The 14,858-nt window shown below is 38.2% G+C and overlaps 1 protein-coding gene across 1 annotated transcript in view; it reads left to right on the top strand.

The window, feature by feature from the left end:
• DTNBP1 (dystrobrevin binding protein 1) overlaps positions 1-14,858 on the top strand; it is a 119,893-nt gene that overhangs the window by 54,028 nt on the left and 51,007 nt on the right. The window lies entirely within an intron of this gene.

Raw genomic sequence — 14,858 nt, 5'->3', positions numbered from 1 at the left:
GGTTGTTGAGACTCATAGTGTTTTGGGTTTTTGTTTTTGTTTTTTTTAATAAATTTATTTATTTATTTTTGGCTGTGTTGGGTCTTTGTTGCTGCGCGCGGGCTTTCTCTAGGTGCAGCGAGGGGGGCTACTCTTCGTTGCGGTGTGCGGGCTTCTCATTGCAGTGGCTTCTCTTGTTGTGGAGCACGGGCTCTAGGCACGTGGGCTTCAGTAGTTGTGGCTCGTGAGCTCTAGAGCGCACGCTCAGTAGTGGTGGTGTACGGGGCTTAGTTGCTCCGCAGCATGTGGGATCTTCCCAGACCGGGGATCGAACCCGTGTCCCCTGCATTGGCAGGCGGATTCTTATCCAGTGCGCCACCAGGGAAGTCCCTGGGTTTTTTTTAAAACATTTATTTATTTATTATTTGGCTGTGCGGGGTCAGGTCTTAGTTGTGGCACACAGGATCTTTAGTTGCAGTATGTGGACTCTTAGTTGTGGCATGTGGGATCTAGTTCCCTGACCAGGGATTGAACCCGGGCCCCCTGCATTGGGAGCACGGAGTCTTAGCCACTGGACCACCGGGGAAGTCCCAGAGAATCATAATTTAAGAAGATTCTGGTTTCTGTTGTGCTGAGCCTGGGCCAGACGGAGAGGCCATGGTGATAAAGGCAAAGAGGTGGCCCTGCAGTTGACCCAGAGTCACATGAACCTCCTGCGAGGTTTTCAGTGCTGGGTCATGCTCTGCCACCATCTTGTAACTTTGGATAAGTCTCCCTATCTTTTTCAGCCTTAGTTTCTCAATCTGTAAAATTACAAGCTTTAATGAAGCTTTGATGAACTATATTCTGAGATACTAAAAGTGCCCAGCATTGCTTTTTACTTTTAGGGAACTATTTCAGGTGGGCACTGAAGAATCATTCTTGGCCACGTTGACCCTTACTGGTTATGGGGAAACACTTGTGAAAAATAGGGAAAACCACAAACTTTCCAACAGCTCAAAGCCCTTCCAATTCACCACTTTTCAATTACTCGTTAGCAATTGAGTAGTGAAATTTCTTTTCTCAGAGAATTTCAGTAACCAAGAAGACTTTGAATTATTGCTTATTATGTTTCATATATAAGCTAGTATTGACTTGTAGAGTTACTGGTTAAAGATTTTCCAGTATATTATTTACAGTTGAATTGTTCATGTGTATGATTTATTTGGATGTGTTAGAGAAAATAAGTAATCCGCAAGGTAAAAGGTATAAAAGCTTATTCCTACTATGACTATAATCAGACAGACTTGTTTTGGCTGAGTTTCTATTTGACTGACTACAGTTATAGTAAATGATTAAGTTCATGGTCAGTTTGTTGAGGGCCATGTTAAATGATCATGTGATGTATTATCATGGCTACACCGTTATTCTTAATCAGTTTGTGAACCACAACTCATGTACATTATTTTTCCTCATTGGTTTAAAATAAGATTTGAAATCCTCATAAAATATTATTTTCCCTCTCCTTTTCTTTTAGTCTACTAGCATCTTCTTATATCATGTTAGGAGAAGAAAAAAAGCAAGTTAATATTAAAAGGCAGGCAGGGACACAGATTATGCAAAATGTCAACTTTGCTTGCATCTCAGTACTGAGGCATTTTTTTTTTTTTGTATGACAGTATTCACAGAAAAAAAGGAGACCAGTAGTTTGTAAAAGGTTAGATAGTGTTACATATTACCTGATAGAATAATTCAATTTATGCTGAAATATCTTGCTTATACACACATCCCTAATTATGCACAATATTTAACAGCACATCCAACCCACCCACAGACCAATTAAAGCTCTCAAATTTGAACAAACCCTAAACTGATTATTGTATCATATCTAGTTTTTTAAAGAACTAATATTCATTGAAAATTCTTTCCTCTTGAGTGTTTTTCTTTTAATTTTTGAATTTTATTTATTTTTTTATACAGCAGGTTCTTATTAGTCATCCATTTTATACACATCAGCGTACACACGTCAATCCCAATCGCACAATTCATCACAACACCACCCCCACCCCTCCACGGCTTTCCCCCCTTGGTGTCCATACGTTTGTTCTCTACATCTGTGTCTCAATTTCTGCCCCGCAAACCGGTTCATCTGTACCATTATTCTAGGTTCCACATATATGCGTTAATATGCAATATTTGTTTTTCTCTGTCCGACTTACTTCACTCTGTATGACAGTCTCTAGGTCCACCCACGTCTCTACAAATGACCCAGTTTCGTTCCTTTTTATGGCTGAGTAATATTCCATTGTATATATGTACCACATCTTCTTTATCCATTCATCTGTCAGTGGACATTGAGGTTGCTTCTATGACCTGGCTGTTGTAAATAGTGCTGCAATGAACATTGGGGTGCATGTGTCTTTTTGAATTATGGTTTTCTCTGAGTATATGCCCAGTAGTGGGATTGCTGGGTCATATGGTAGTTGTACTTTTAGTTTTTTAAGGAACCTCCATGCTGTTCTCCATAGTGGCTATATCAATTTACATTCCCATCAACAGTGCAAGAGGGTTCCCTTTTCTCCACACCCTCTCCAGCATTTGTTGTTTGTAGATTTTCTGCTGATGCCCATTCTGACTGGTGTGAGGTGATACCTCATTGTAGTTTTGATTTTCATTTCTCTAATAATGAGTGATGTTGAGCAGCTTTTCATGTGCTTCTTGGCCATCTGTATGTCTTATTTGGAGAAATGTCTATTTAGGTCTTCTGCCCATTTTTTGATTAGGTTGTTTGTTTTTTTAATATTGAGCTGTTTAATATTGAGCTATTTATATATTTTGGAGATTAATCCTTTGTCTGTTGATTCGTTTGCAAATATTTTCTCCCATTCTGAGGGTTGTCTTTTCATCTTGTTTATGGTTTCCTTTGCTGTGCAAAAGCTTTGAAGTTTCATTAGGTCCCATTTGTTTATTTTTGTTTTTATTCCCATTACTCTAGGAGGTGGATCAAAAAAGATCTTGCTGTGATTTATGTCAAAGAGTGTTCTTCCTATGTTTTCCTCTAAGAGTTTTATAGTGTCTGGTCTTACACTTAGGTCTCTAATCCATTTTGAGTTTAATTTTGTGTATGGTGTTAGGGAGTGTTCTAATTTCATTCTTTTACATGTAGCTGTCCAGTTTTCCCAGCACCACTTATTGAAGAGACTGTCTTTTCTCCATTGTATATCCTTGCCTCCTTTGTCATAGATTTGTTGACCATAGGTGCGTGGGTTTATCTCTGGGCTTTCTGTCTTGTTCCATTGACCTATATTTCTGTTTTTGTGCCAGTACTATATTGTCTTGATTACTGTAACTTTGTAGTATAGTCTGTAGTCAGGGCGTCTCATTCCTCCAGCTCCGTTTTTTTCCCTAAAGACTGCTTTGGCTATTCGGGGTCTTTTGTGTCTCCATACATATTTTAAGATTTTTTTGTTCTAGTTCTGTAAAAAATGCCATTGGTAGTTTGATAGGGATTGCACTGAATCTGTAGATTGCTTTGGGTAGTGTAGTCATTTTCACAATATTGATTCTTCCAGTCCAAGAACATGGTATATCTCTCCATCTGTTGGTATCATCCTTAATTTCTTTCATCAGTGTCTTATAGTTTTCTGCATACAAGCCTTTTGTCTCCCTAGGTAGGTTTATTCCTAGGTATTTTATTCTTTTTTGTTGCAATGGTAAATGGGAGTGTTTCCTTAATTTCTCTTTCAGATTTTTCATCATTAGTGTATAGGAATGCAAGAGATTTCTGTGCATTAATTTTGTATCCTGCAACTTCACCAAATTCATTGATTAGCTCTAGTAGTTTTCTGGTGGAATTTTTAGGATTCTCTATGTATAGTATCATGTCATCTGCAAACAGTGACGGTTTTACTTCTTCTTTTCCAATTTGTATTCCTTTTATTTCTTTTTCTTCTCTGATTGCCATGGCTAGGACTTCCAAAACTATGTTGGATAATAGTGGTGAGAGTGGATATCCTTGTCTCGTTCCTGATCTTAGAGGAAATGCTTTCAGTTTTTCACCATTGAGAATGATGTTTGCTGTGGGTTTGTCATATATGGCCTTTATTATGTTGAGGTAGTTTCCCTCTATGCCCACTTTCTAGAGAGTTTTTATCATAAATGGGTGTTGAATTTTGTCAAAAGCTTTTTCTGCATCTATGGAGATGATCATATGGTTTTTATTCTTCAATTTGTTAATATGGTGTATCACATTGATTGATTTGCATATATTGAAGAATCCTTGCATCCCTGGGATAAATCCCACTTGATCATGGTGTATAACCCTTTTAATGTGTTGTTGGATTCTGTTTGCTAGTATTTTGTTGTGGATTTTTGCATCTATATTCATCAGTGATATTGGTCTGTAATTTTCTTTTTTTGTAGTATCTTTGTCTGGTCTTGGTATCAGGGTGATGGTGGCCTCATAGAATGAGTTTGGGAGTGTTCTTTCCTCTGCAATTTTTTGGAGGCGTTTGAGGAGGATGGGTGGTAGCTCGTCTCTAAATGTTTGATAGAATTCACCTGTGAAGCCATCTGGTCCTGCACTTTTGTTTGTTGGAAGATTTTTAATCACAGTTTCAATTTCATTACTTGTGATTGGTCTGTTCATATTTTCTGTTTCTTCCTGGTTCAGTCTTGGAAGGTTATAACTTTCTAAGAATTTGTCCATTTCTTCCAGGTTGTCCATTTTATTGGCATAGAGTTGCTTGTAGTAGTCTCTTAGGATGCTTTGTTTTTCTGTGGTGTCTGTTGTAACTTCTCCTTTTTCATTTCTAATTTTATTGATTTGAGGAGTTTATCTTTATTGATTTTGTTTATCTTCTCAAAGAACCAGCTTTTAGTTTTATTGATCTTTGCTATTGTTTTCTTTGTTTCTATTTCATTTATTTCTGCTCTGATCTTGATGATTTCTTTCCTTCTGCTAACTTTGGGTTTTGTTTGTTCTTCTTTCTCTAGCCCCTTTAGGTGTAAGGTTAGATTGTTTACTTGAGATTTTTGTTGTTTCTTGAGGTAGGCTTGTATAGCTATAAACTTTCCTCTTAGAACTGCTTTTGCTGCATCCCATAGGTTTTGGATCATCGTGTTTTCATTGTCATTTGTCTCTAGGTATTTTTTGATTTCTTCAGTGATCTCGTGGTTATTTAGTAACGTATTGTTTAGCCTTCATGTTTTTGTGTTTTTTACGGGTTTTTTTCCCCTGTAATTGATTTCTAATCTCATAGCGTTGTGGTCAGAAAAGATGCTTGATATGATTTCAATTTTCTTAAATTTACTGAGGCTTGATTTGTGACGCAAGATGTGATCTATCCTGGAGAATGTTCCATGCGCACTTGAGAAGAAAGTGTAATCTGTTTTTGGATAGAATGTCCTATAAATATCAATTAAATCTATCTGGTCTGTTGTGTCATTTAAAGCTTCTGTTTCCTTATTAATTTTCTATTTGGATGATCTGTCCATTGGTGTAAGTGAGGTGTTGAAGTCCCCCACTGTTATTGTTTTACTGTCGCTTTCCTCTTTTATAGCTGTTAGCAGTTGCCTTATGTATTGAGGTGCTCCTATGTTGGGTGCATATATATTTATAATTGTTATATCTTCTTCTTGGATTGATCCCTTGATCATTATGTAGTGTCCTTCCTTATCTCTTGTAACATTCTTTATTTTAAAGTCTGTTTTATCTGACATGAGTATTGCTACTCCAGTTTTCTTTTGATTTCCATTTGCATGGAATATCTTTTTCCATCCCCTCACTTTCAGTCTGTCTGTGTCCCTAGGTCTGCAGTAGGTCTCCTGTAGACAGCATATTATATGGGTCTTGTTTTTGTATCCATTCAGCAAGCCTGTGTCTTTTGGTTGGAGCATTTAATCCGTTCATGTTTAAGGTAGTTATTGATATGTATGTTCCTGTGACTATTTTCTTAATTGTTTTGGGTTTGTTTTTGTAGGTCCTTTTCTTCTCTTGTGTTTCCCACTTAGAGAAGTTCCTTTAGCATTTGTTGTAGAGCTGGTTTGGTGGTGCTGAATTTTCTTAGCTTTTGCTTGTCTGTAAAGCTTTTGATTTCTCCATCGAATGTGAATGAGATCCTTGCCGGGTAGAGTAATCTTGGTTGTAGGTTCTTCCCTTTCATCACTTTAAATATATCATGCCACTCCCTTCTGGCTTGTAGTTTCTGCTGAGAAATCAGCTGTTAACCTTATGGGAGTTCCCTTGTATGTTATTTGTCGTTTTTCCCTGGCTGCTTTCAGTAATTTTTCTTTGTCTTTAATTTTTGCCAATTTGATTACTATGTGTCTCGGCATGTTTCTCCTTGGGTTTATCCTGTATGGGACTCTCTGCACTTCCTGGACTTGGGTGGCTATTTCCTTTCCCATGTTAGGGAAGTTTTCGACTGTAATCTCTTCAAATATTTTCTTGGGTCCTTTCACTCTCTCTTCTCCTTCTGGGACCCCTATAATGCGAATGTTGTTGCATTTAATGTTGTTCCAGAGGTTTCTTAGGCTGTCTTCATTTCTTTTCATTCTTTTTTCTTTATTGTGTTCTGCAGCAGTGAATTCCACCATTCTGTCTTCCAAGTCACTTATCCATTCTTCTCCCTCAGTTATTCTGTTGTTGATTCCTTCTAGTGTATTTTTCATTTCAGTTATTGTATTGTTCATCTCTGTTTGTTTGTTCTTTAATTCTTCTAGGTCTTTGTTAAACATTTCTTGGATCTTCTCGATCTTTGCCTCCATTGTTTTTCAGAGGTCCTGGATCGTCTTCACTATCATTATTCTGAATTCTTTTTCTGGAAGGTTGCCTATCTCTACTTCATTTAGTTGTTTTTCTGGGGTTTTATCTTGTTCCTTCATCTGTTACATAGCCCTCTGCCTTTTCATCTTGTCTATCTTTCTGTGAATGTGATTTTTGTTCCACAGGCTGCAGGATTGTAGTTCTTCTTGCTTCTGCTGTCTTCCCTCTGGTGGATGAGGCTATCTAAGAGGCTTAAGCAAGTTTCCTGATCGGAGGGACTGGTGGTGGGTAGAGCTGGCTGTTGCTCTGGTGGGCAGAGCTCAGTAAAACTTTAATCTGCTTGTGTGCTGATGGGTGGGGTTGGGTTCCCTCCCTGTTGGTTGTTTGGCCTGAGGTGACCCAACACTGGAGCCTACCCGGGTTCTTTGGTGAGGCTAATGGCAGACTCCAGGAGGGCTCACGCCAAGGAGTACTTCACAGAACTTCCGCTGCCAGTGTACTTGTCCTCATGGTGAGCCACAGCCACCCCCTGCCTCTGCAGGAGACCCTCCAACACTAGCAGGTAGGTCTGGTTCAGTCTCCTATGGGGTCACTGCTCCTTCCCCTGGGTCCCGATGCTCACACTACTTTGTGTGTGCCCTCCAAGAGTGAAGTCTCTGTTTCCCTCAGTCCTGTCGAAGTCCTGCAATCAAATCCTGCTAGCCTTCGAAGTCTGATTCTCTAGGAATTCCTCCTCCCTTTGCCGGACCCACAGGTTGGGAAGCCTTACATGAGGCTCAGAACCTTCACTCCAGTGGGTGGACTTCTGTGGTATAAGTGTTCTCCAGTTTGTGAGTCACCCACCCAGCAGTTATGGGATTTGATTTTATTGTGATTGAGCCCCTCCTACCGTCTCATTGTGGCTTCTCCTTTGTCTTTGGATGTGGGGTATCTTTTTTTGTGAGTTCCAGTGTCTTCCTGTCGATGATTGTTCAGCAGTTAGTTGTGATTCTAGTGTTCTCGCAAGAGGGAGTGAGAGCAGGTCCTTCTACTCCGCCATCTTGAACCAAGCTCTGCCTCTTGAGTGTTTTGCTAATATTTCAAAAGCGTGACTAGCATCTAATAAGAAAAAAAGAAATATAACTGCTCTTCCAAGACATTAGTGGAGGAAGAGAATTCATTCAAACATATTATAACAATTGCTTATTTTTTGAACATTGCTTTTGCCTTTGTTTTTCCTTTATATGTTGCAGGAAAACAAAAGGTTTTACTTCCTCCAATTGTTTTATTCCACCTGTAGTTATATTTAGAAGCTTTTTGCTAAGTTGGGGAAGAGCTAACTTTGGGAGACAAAAAGGCAAAATTAGTAACCCTCAAAGTTAGTAACGTAGATCAGTATGATCCACTGAGTTCTGGGTTCTTCCTTCTGTACTCCATTGAGGTTAATGAGTTAAGTTCACCTTGCACTTGTGAAATACTTAGCAAATCTCTACAGTATTGTTGAAACTAATTGTTTATTATTTGTTTTTTAAAATATTGGCAACAGGAAGGTTTTCTCTGTTCCCCCAAATACTGTATTCATTTAAACACTTTAGTGATAGTCACTTGAATATTATTACAATATAAAAAGGTGGGTAGGATCTTAAAAGTCTTATTTTTTATTTTCAGTGGGGAAGGAACACAATCATTGTAACTACATGTAGAGTAGGTAAGTTTTTCGCAGTCCTTAAAGACATAGGAAATTGGCCACGAATAGATGTGTCTGTTATTTAGGGATTTTCATCATTTTTCCAGTTTAATTTTTAAAATAGATTGTCATTTCATATATGAATCTTAATCACTCTTAAGTATAAGTCTAGAGATATCGTGGCACTGAAAAGAGTAGAGGTGAGGACATCTAGGCTTGGTTACTGTTCTTATCTCCATAACATTCCCAACTTAATATGGCTTTAATATGCGAACTTGTTCTTTTTCTTTCACTTATGTGCCTTACCAAATTAACCGTCACTCTCCATTTTCTCTGTAAAACACACTGACTGATACCACAGTGTGCTGAATGCTCGTGGCTGATAGGCTACTCACCAGTACAGCCAAATACTTTCATTTCTACCCAGAGTGAATTGTTTGTTCCCAAATTCATTTACCCTTGTTATTGTAATGTGCAGGATTTTTTTTTAAAATTTAGCTTTACTGGAGTATAGTTGATTTACAATATTGTGTTAGTTTCTGGGGTATAGCAAGATAATTCAGTTTTATGCATACATATTTTCATTCATTTTTAGATTCTTTTCTCATATAGGTTATCACAGAATATTGAATAGAGTTCCCTGTGTTATACAGCAGGTCCTTGTTGGTCATCTATCTTATGTATAGTAGTGTGTGTGTGTTCATCCTAAGCTCCTGATTTATCGTCCGTCCCCACCCCTCCATGTTTCCCCTTTGGTAACGATAAGTTTGTTTTCGATAATCTGTAAGTCTGTTTCTGTTTTGTAAATGAGTTCATTTGTATCATTTTTAAAATTAGATTCCACATATGAGTGATATCATATGATATTTGTCTTTCTCTGTCTGACTTACTTTACTTAGTATGATAATCTCTAGGTCCATCCATGTTGCTGCAAATGGCATTATTTCATTTTTTTATGGCTGAGTAATATTCCACTGTATATATGTACCACATCGTCTTTATCCATTCCTCTGTCGATGGACATTTAGGTTGCTTCCATGTCTTGGCTATTGTAAATAGTGCTGCAGTGAACATTGGGGTGCATGGATCTTTTCAGATTATGGTTTTCTCTGGGTATATGCCCAGGAGTGGGATTGCTGGATCGTATGGTAGTTCTATTTTTAGTTTTTTAGGGAACCTCCATACTATTTTCCATAGTAGTTGTACCAATTTACATTCCCACCAACAGTGTAGGAGGGTTCCCTTTTCTCCACACCCTTAATATGCAGTTTAATTAAGTATCAGATAAAATGATGAAACCTCAGCGTTAAGGAGAACTGTTCGTAAGAAAATTAAGTTGACTGCTTTGGAAGACTTAAAATATAGGTGAATAGCTTTTAAAAATTGCTGCAAAATGTATAATTAGGAATTAGAAAAGACTTGGGGGAAAATAATAAAAATTCTGAAAGGTTCTATGCACAGATTGCTTCACAGATCTTAAATTCCTGCTCTGCTTTTAAAAATAGGCTGGAAATTTTATCCAGTGCAGTATAGGTGGCTTATACAAGGATTTTTTCAACAAGTTGACCTATACTCAAAGAATTCAGGGGAAAAATTATGGTTATATTTTAAATTAAAGTGGTTTTTAATGGATTCCTATATTATCTGCCTTTTGAAAAATTAAATGACCAACATGGGATCCAGTTGTATCATATAAGAGGACATCCACTGTAATCTCCTCTTCAATACAACATTACCCAACCGTGTCAGAAATGTGACTGACAGTGTGAAAACATGCCGGGATTTAGGGGTTATCACTATCACAGTGGGTGGATCATCATGAGAATGTGTGGGGAAAGGCAGGTAAGACCAGCCTGATACAGTGTGATCACATTTGAGGCTTAGCTCTGGGAAGTGGAGCCAATGAAGGAGACAGGGCCAGAGTGGTCATCGAAACTGGTGGAAGACCAAGACAATTCAGTGACAGGAAGTCCAGAGAGGAGAAAGTTTAAACTAGAAGTGGTTATCAGTGCTATAAGTAATGCAAAAAAGTTGAGCAGGATGGGGATGAATAGACAACTGGTGACCTGACAGAGCTATTTGTAAAGGGAGAATCTAGATTGTAAATCAGAAGTACACGAGAAATTAGGAAAGAAATGAAAAGGTCACTTGAGATAGAATCAGGATCAAGGTCAGGGGAGAAGGTGAAGTTGAAGATGTTAAGGAGTTGATTAAGATCTAGAGAAGATGGGGAAAAATATCCAGATAGATTATCCTTGTAGAAGATCCAGGACATCTCTTTCTCTGAGACCTTAGAGGAGGAAAGGCTGGCAGGTAATATGGGAAAAAGAATCTGTGTACGGAGGTAGTCTGAATTTGCAAGGCTAGGCTCAGAAGTAGAAATGTAAACCAAAACAAATATGCTTTGGTTAACACAAAGCTGGGAATTAAAGAGCATATATGGTGGCTCAGCAGATCATGGTAATCTTGGGTGCTAATGAGATCATGATTAAAATGATTGGCCATGGAATTCAGGCCAGAAAGGAGAGGCCTGATGAGACCAGTAAAATAAGCAAGATACAAGGTACTGGGGATGGCGTACGCCCTAAAAGTGAAAAACACTTTGGTCGTTGAGGTGGATCTTGTGGTCAAAGAAAGAATTTCAGTTTGAGATCTTTGAGGTGAACAGTTCCCAGTGATAATCATGGCTAAATTTGTGTTAAAAAGAAGAAATAAAATTAACGAGATTGTCTGAATTGGAGAATTCTGAGACCATTAGGAGCCTCACTTGTTTGGATGACTTGGGTATGGATTATGTGTACTGTTGGCTTGGCAGCCATAGCATGTCACAAATTTGGATGTAATAGATAGCTGGTAAACTTGGGTAGAATGTGTTGGTTCAACTCAAAGAGTTAGCTTAACATGTAAGACAAAACTCTTCAGCTGCCATTTGGCAATATTTAGGTAATGGAGACTCAGGTTGGGTAAGACAACTGTCCTCTGTCCTCAAGGAGCTAAAAACACTGTGGCAAAGCTTATAGGATAGAAAGGCAAATATATAATTTTAATACAATGTAAAAAATATTAAAATAAAAATAAGCACACTAAGGCAGGAGTAATGAACTATTTAGAGAGAGGCACTTGAGTGCTGACCTGGCAGAAAAGGGTAATAAGGACATTCCAGGAAGAAGAAAGAACAATTGCAAAGATGCAGAGATGTTTATTTTATTTTAAGAATACAAGTTAAGGGGGAGACCTTCAAGATGGTGGAGGAGTAAGACGTGGAGATCACCTTCCTCCCCACAAATACATCAAAAATATATCTACATGTGGAACAACTCGTACAGAACACTTACTGAACGCTGGCAGAAGAACTCAGACTTCGCAAAAGACACCAGAGGGTGACCTAACATGCAGAGGCGGGGCCAAATCCAAAGCTGAACCCCAGGAGCTGTGCGAACAAAGAAGAGAAAGGGAAATCTCTCCCAGCAGCCTCAGGAGCAGCGGATTAAATCTCCACAATCAACTTGATGTACCCTGCATCTGTGGAATACCTGAATAGACAAGGAATCATCCCAAATTGAGGAGGTGGACTTTGGGAGCAACTGTAGACTTGGATTTCCTTTCTGCATCTAATTTGTTTCTGGTTTTATGTTTATCTCAGTTTAGTATTTAGAGCTTATTATCATTGGTAGATTTGTTTATTGATTTGGTTGCTCTCTTCCTTTACCGTTTTTTATATATATATATATATATATTTTGTTTTTTTTCCTTTTTCTCTCTTTGTGAGTCTGTATATGTATGCTTCTTTGTGTGATTTTTGTCTGTGTAGGTGTGCTTTTACCATTTGTCCTAGGGTTCTGTCTGTCTGGGGTTTTTTTTGTTTTTTGTTTTTGGCTTTTTAGTAGAGTTTTTAGCGTTTGTTATCATTGGTGGATTTGTTTATTGGTTTGGTTGTTCTTTCTTTTTTTAATTACTTTTTTAAAATTTTAATAATATATTTTTTAATAACTTTATTTTTTTTTCTTTTTCTTTTTTTTTTTTTTTTTTTTTTTCCCTCCCTTTTCTTCTGAGCCGTGTGGCTGACAGTGTCTTGGTGCTCCGGCCAGGTGTCAGGCCTGAGCCTCTGAGGTGGGAGAGCTGAGTTCAGGACACTGGTCCACCAGAGACCTCCTGGCCCCATGTAATATCAATTATCGAGAGCTCTCCCAGAGTTCTCCATCTCAACGCTAAGACCCAGCTCCACTCAATGACCAGCAAGCTCCAGTGCTGGACACCCCATGCCAAACAACTAGCAAGACAGGAACACAGCCCCACCCATTAGCAGAAAGGCTGCTTAAAATCATAATAAGGTCACAGACACCCCAAAACACACCACCAGACATGGACCTGCCCACCAGAAAGACAAGGTCCAGCCTCATCCACCAGAACACAGGCACCAGTCCCCTCCAGCAGGAAGCCTACATAACCCCCTGAACCAACCTTACCCACTGGGGGCAGACACCAAAAACCACGGGAACTATGAACCTGCAGCCTGCGTAAAGGAGACCCCAAACACAGTAAGTTAAGCAAAATGAGAAGACAGAATACACAGCAGATGAAGGAGCAAGGTAAAAACCCACCAGCCCAAACAAATGAAGAAGAACTAGGCAGCCTACCTGAAAAAGAATTCAGAGTAATGATAGTAAAGATGATCCAAAATCTTGGGAAAAGAATGGAGAAAATACAAGAAACGTTTAACAAGGACCTAGAAGAACTAAAGAGCAAACAAACAATGCTGAACAACACAATAAATGAAATTAAAAATTCTCTAGAAGGAATCGATAGCAGAATAACTGAGGCAGAAGAATGGATAAGTGACCTGGAAGATAAAATAGTGGAAATAACTACTGCAGAGCAGAATAAAGAAAAAAGAATGAAAAGAATCGAGGACAGTCTCAGAGACCTCTGGGGCAACATTAAATGCACCAAGTTTCGAATTATAGGGGTCCCAGAAGAAGAGAAATAGAAAGGGACTGAGAAAATATTTGAAGAGATTATAGTTGAAAACTTCCCTAATATGGGAAAGGAAATAGTCAATCAAGTCCAGGAAGCGCGAGAGTCCCATACAGGATAAATACAAGGAGAAACACACCAAGACACATATTAATCAAAGTATCAAAAATTTAATACAAAGAAAAAATATTAAAAGCAGCAAGGGAAAAGCAACAAATAACATACAAGGGAATCCCCATAAGGTTAACAGCTGATCTTTCAGCAGAAACTCTGCAAGCCAGAAGGGTGTGGCAGGACATATTTAAAGTGATGAAAGGGAAAAACCTACAACCAAGATTACCGAGCCAAGGATCTCATTCAGATTCGATGGAGAAATTTAAACCTTTACAGACAAGCAAAAGTTAAGAGAATTCAGCACCACCAAACCAGCTTTACAACAAATGCTAAAGGAACTTCTCTAGGCAGGAAACACAAAAGAAGGAAAAGACCTACAAAAACAAACCCAAAACAATTAAGAAAATGGTAATAGGAACATACATATCAATAACTACCTTAAATGTAAATGGATTAAATGCTCCAACCAAAAGACATAGAGTGGCTGAATGGATACAAAAACAAGACCTGTATATATGCTGTCTACAAGAGACCCACTTCAGACCTAGGGACACATACAGACTGAAAGTGAGGGGATGGTAAAAGATATTCCATGCAAATGGAAATCAGAAGAAAGCTGGAGTAGCAATTCTCATATCAGACAAAACAGACTTTAAAATAAAGACTATTACAGGAGACAAAAACACTACCTAACAATAAAGGGGTCAATCCAAGAAAAAGATATAACAATTGTAAATATTTATGCACCCAACATAGGAGCACCTCAATACATAAGGCAAATGCTAACAGCCATAAAAGGGGAAATTGACAGTAACACAATCATAGTAGGGGACTTTAACACCCTACTTTCACAATGGGCAGATCATCCAAAATGAAAGTAAATAAGGAAACACAAGCTTTCAATGATACATTAAACAAGATGGACTTAATTGATACTTATAGGACATTCCATCCAAAAGCAACAGAATACACTTTCTTCTCAAGTGCTCATGGGACATTCTCCAGTATAGATCATATCTTGGGTCACAAATCAAGCCCTGGTAAATTTAAGAAAATTGAAATCTTATCAAGTATCTTTTCCAACCACAACACTATGAGACTAGATATCAATTACGGAAAAAAATATGTAAAGAAACACAAACACATGGAGGCTAAACAGTACACTACTAAATAATCAAGAGATCACTGAAGAAATCAAAGAGGAAATCAAAAAAATACCTAGAAACAAATGACAGTGAAAACACGACGACCCAAAAATCTATGGGATGCAGCAAAAGCAGTTCTAAGAGGGAAGTTTATACCAATACAATCCTACCTCAGGAAACAAGAAACATCTCAGATAAACAACCTAACCTTACACCTAAAGGAATTAGAGAAAGA

The sequence above is a fragment of the Balaenoptera musculus genome, chromosome 11, assembly GCF_009873245.2.
Source record: "Balaenoptera musculus isolate JJ_BM4_2016_0621 chromosome 11, mBalMus1.pri.v3, whole genome shotgun sequence".
NCBI lineage: Eukaryota > Metazoa > Chordata > Mammalia > Artiodactyla > Balaenopteridae > Balaenoptera > Balaenoptera musculus.
Note: the sequence above shows the minus strand (reverse complement) of the source record. Positions and strands in the feature narration are given on the sequence as shown.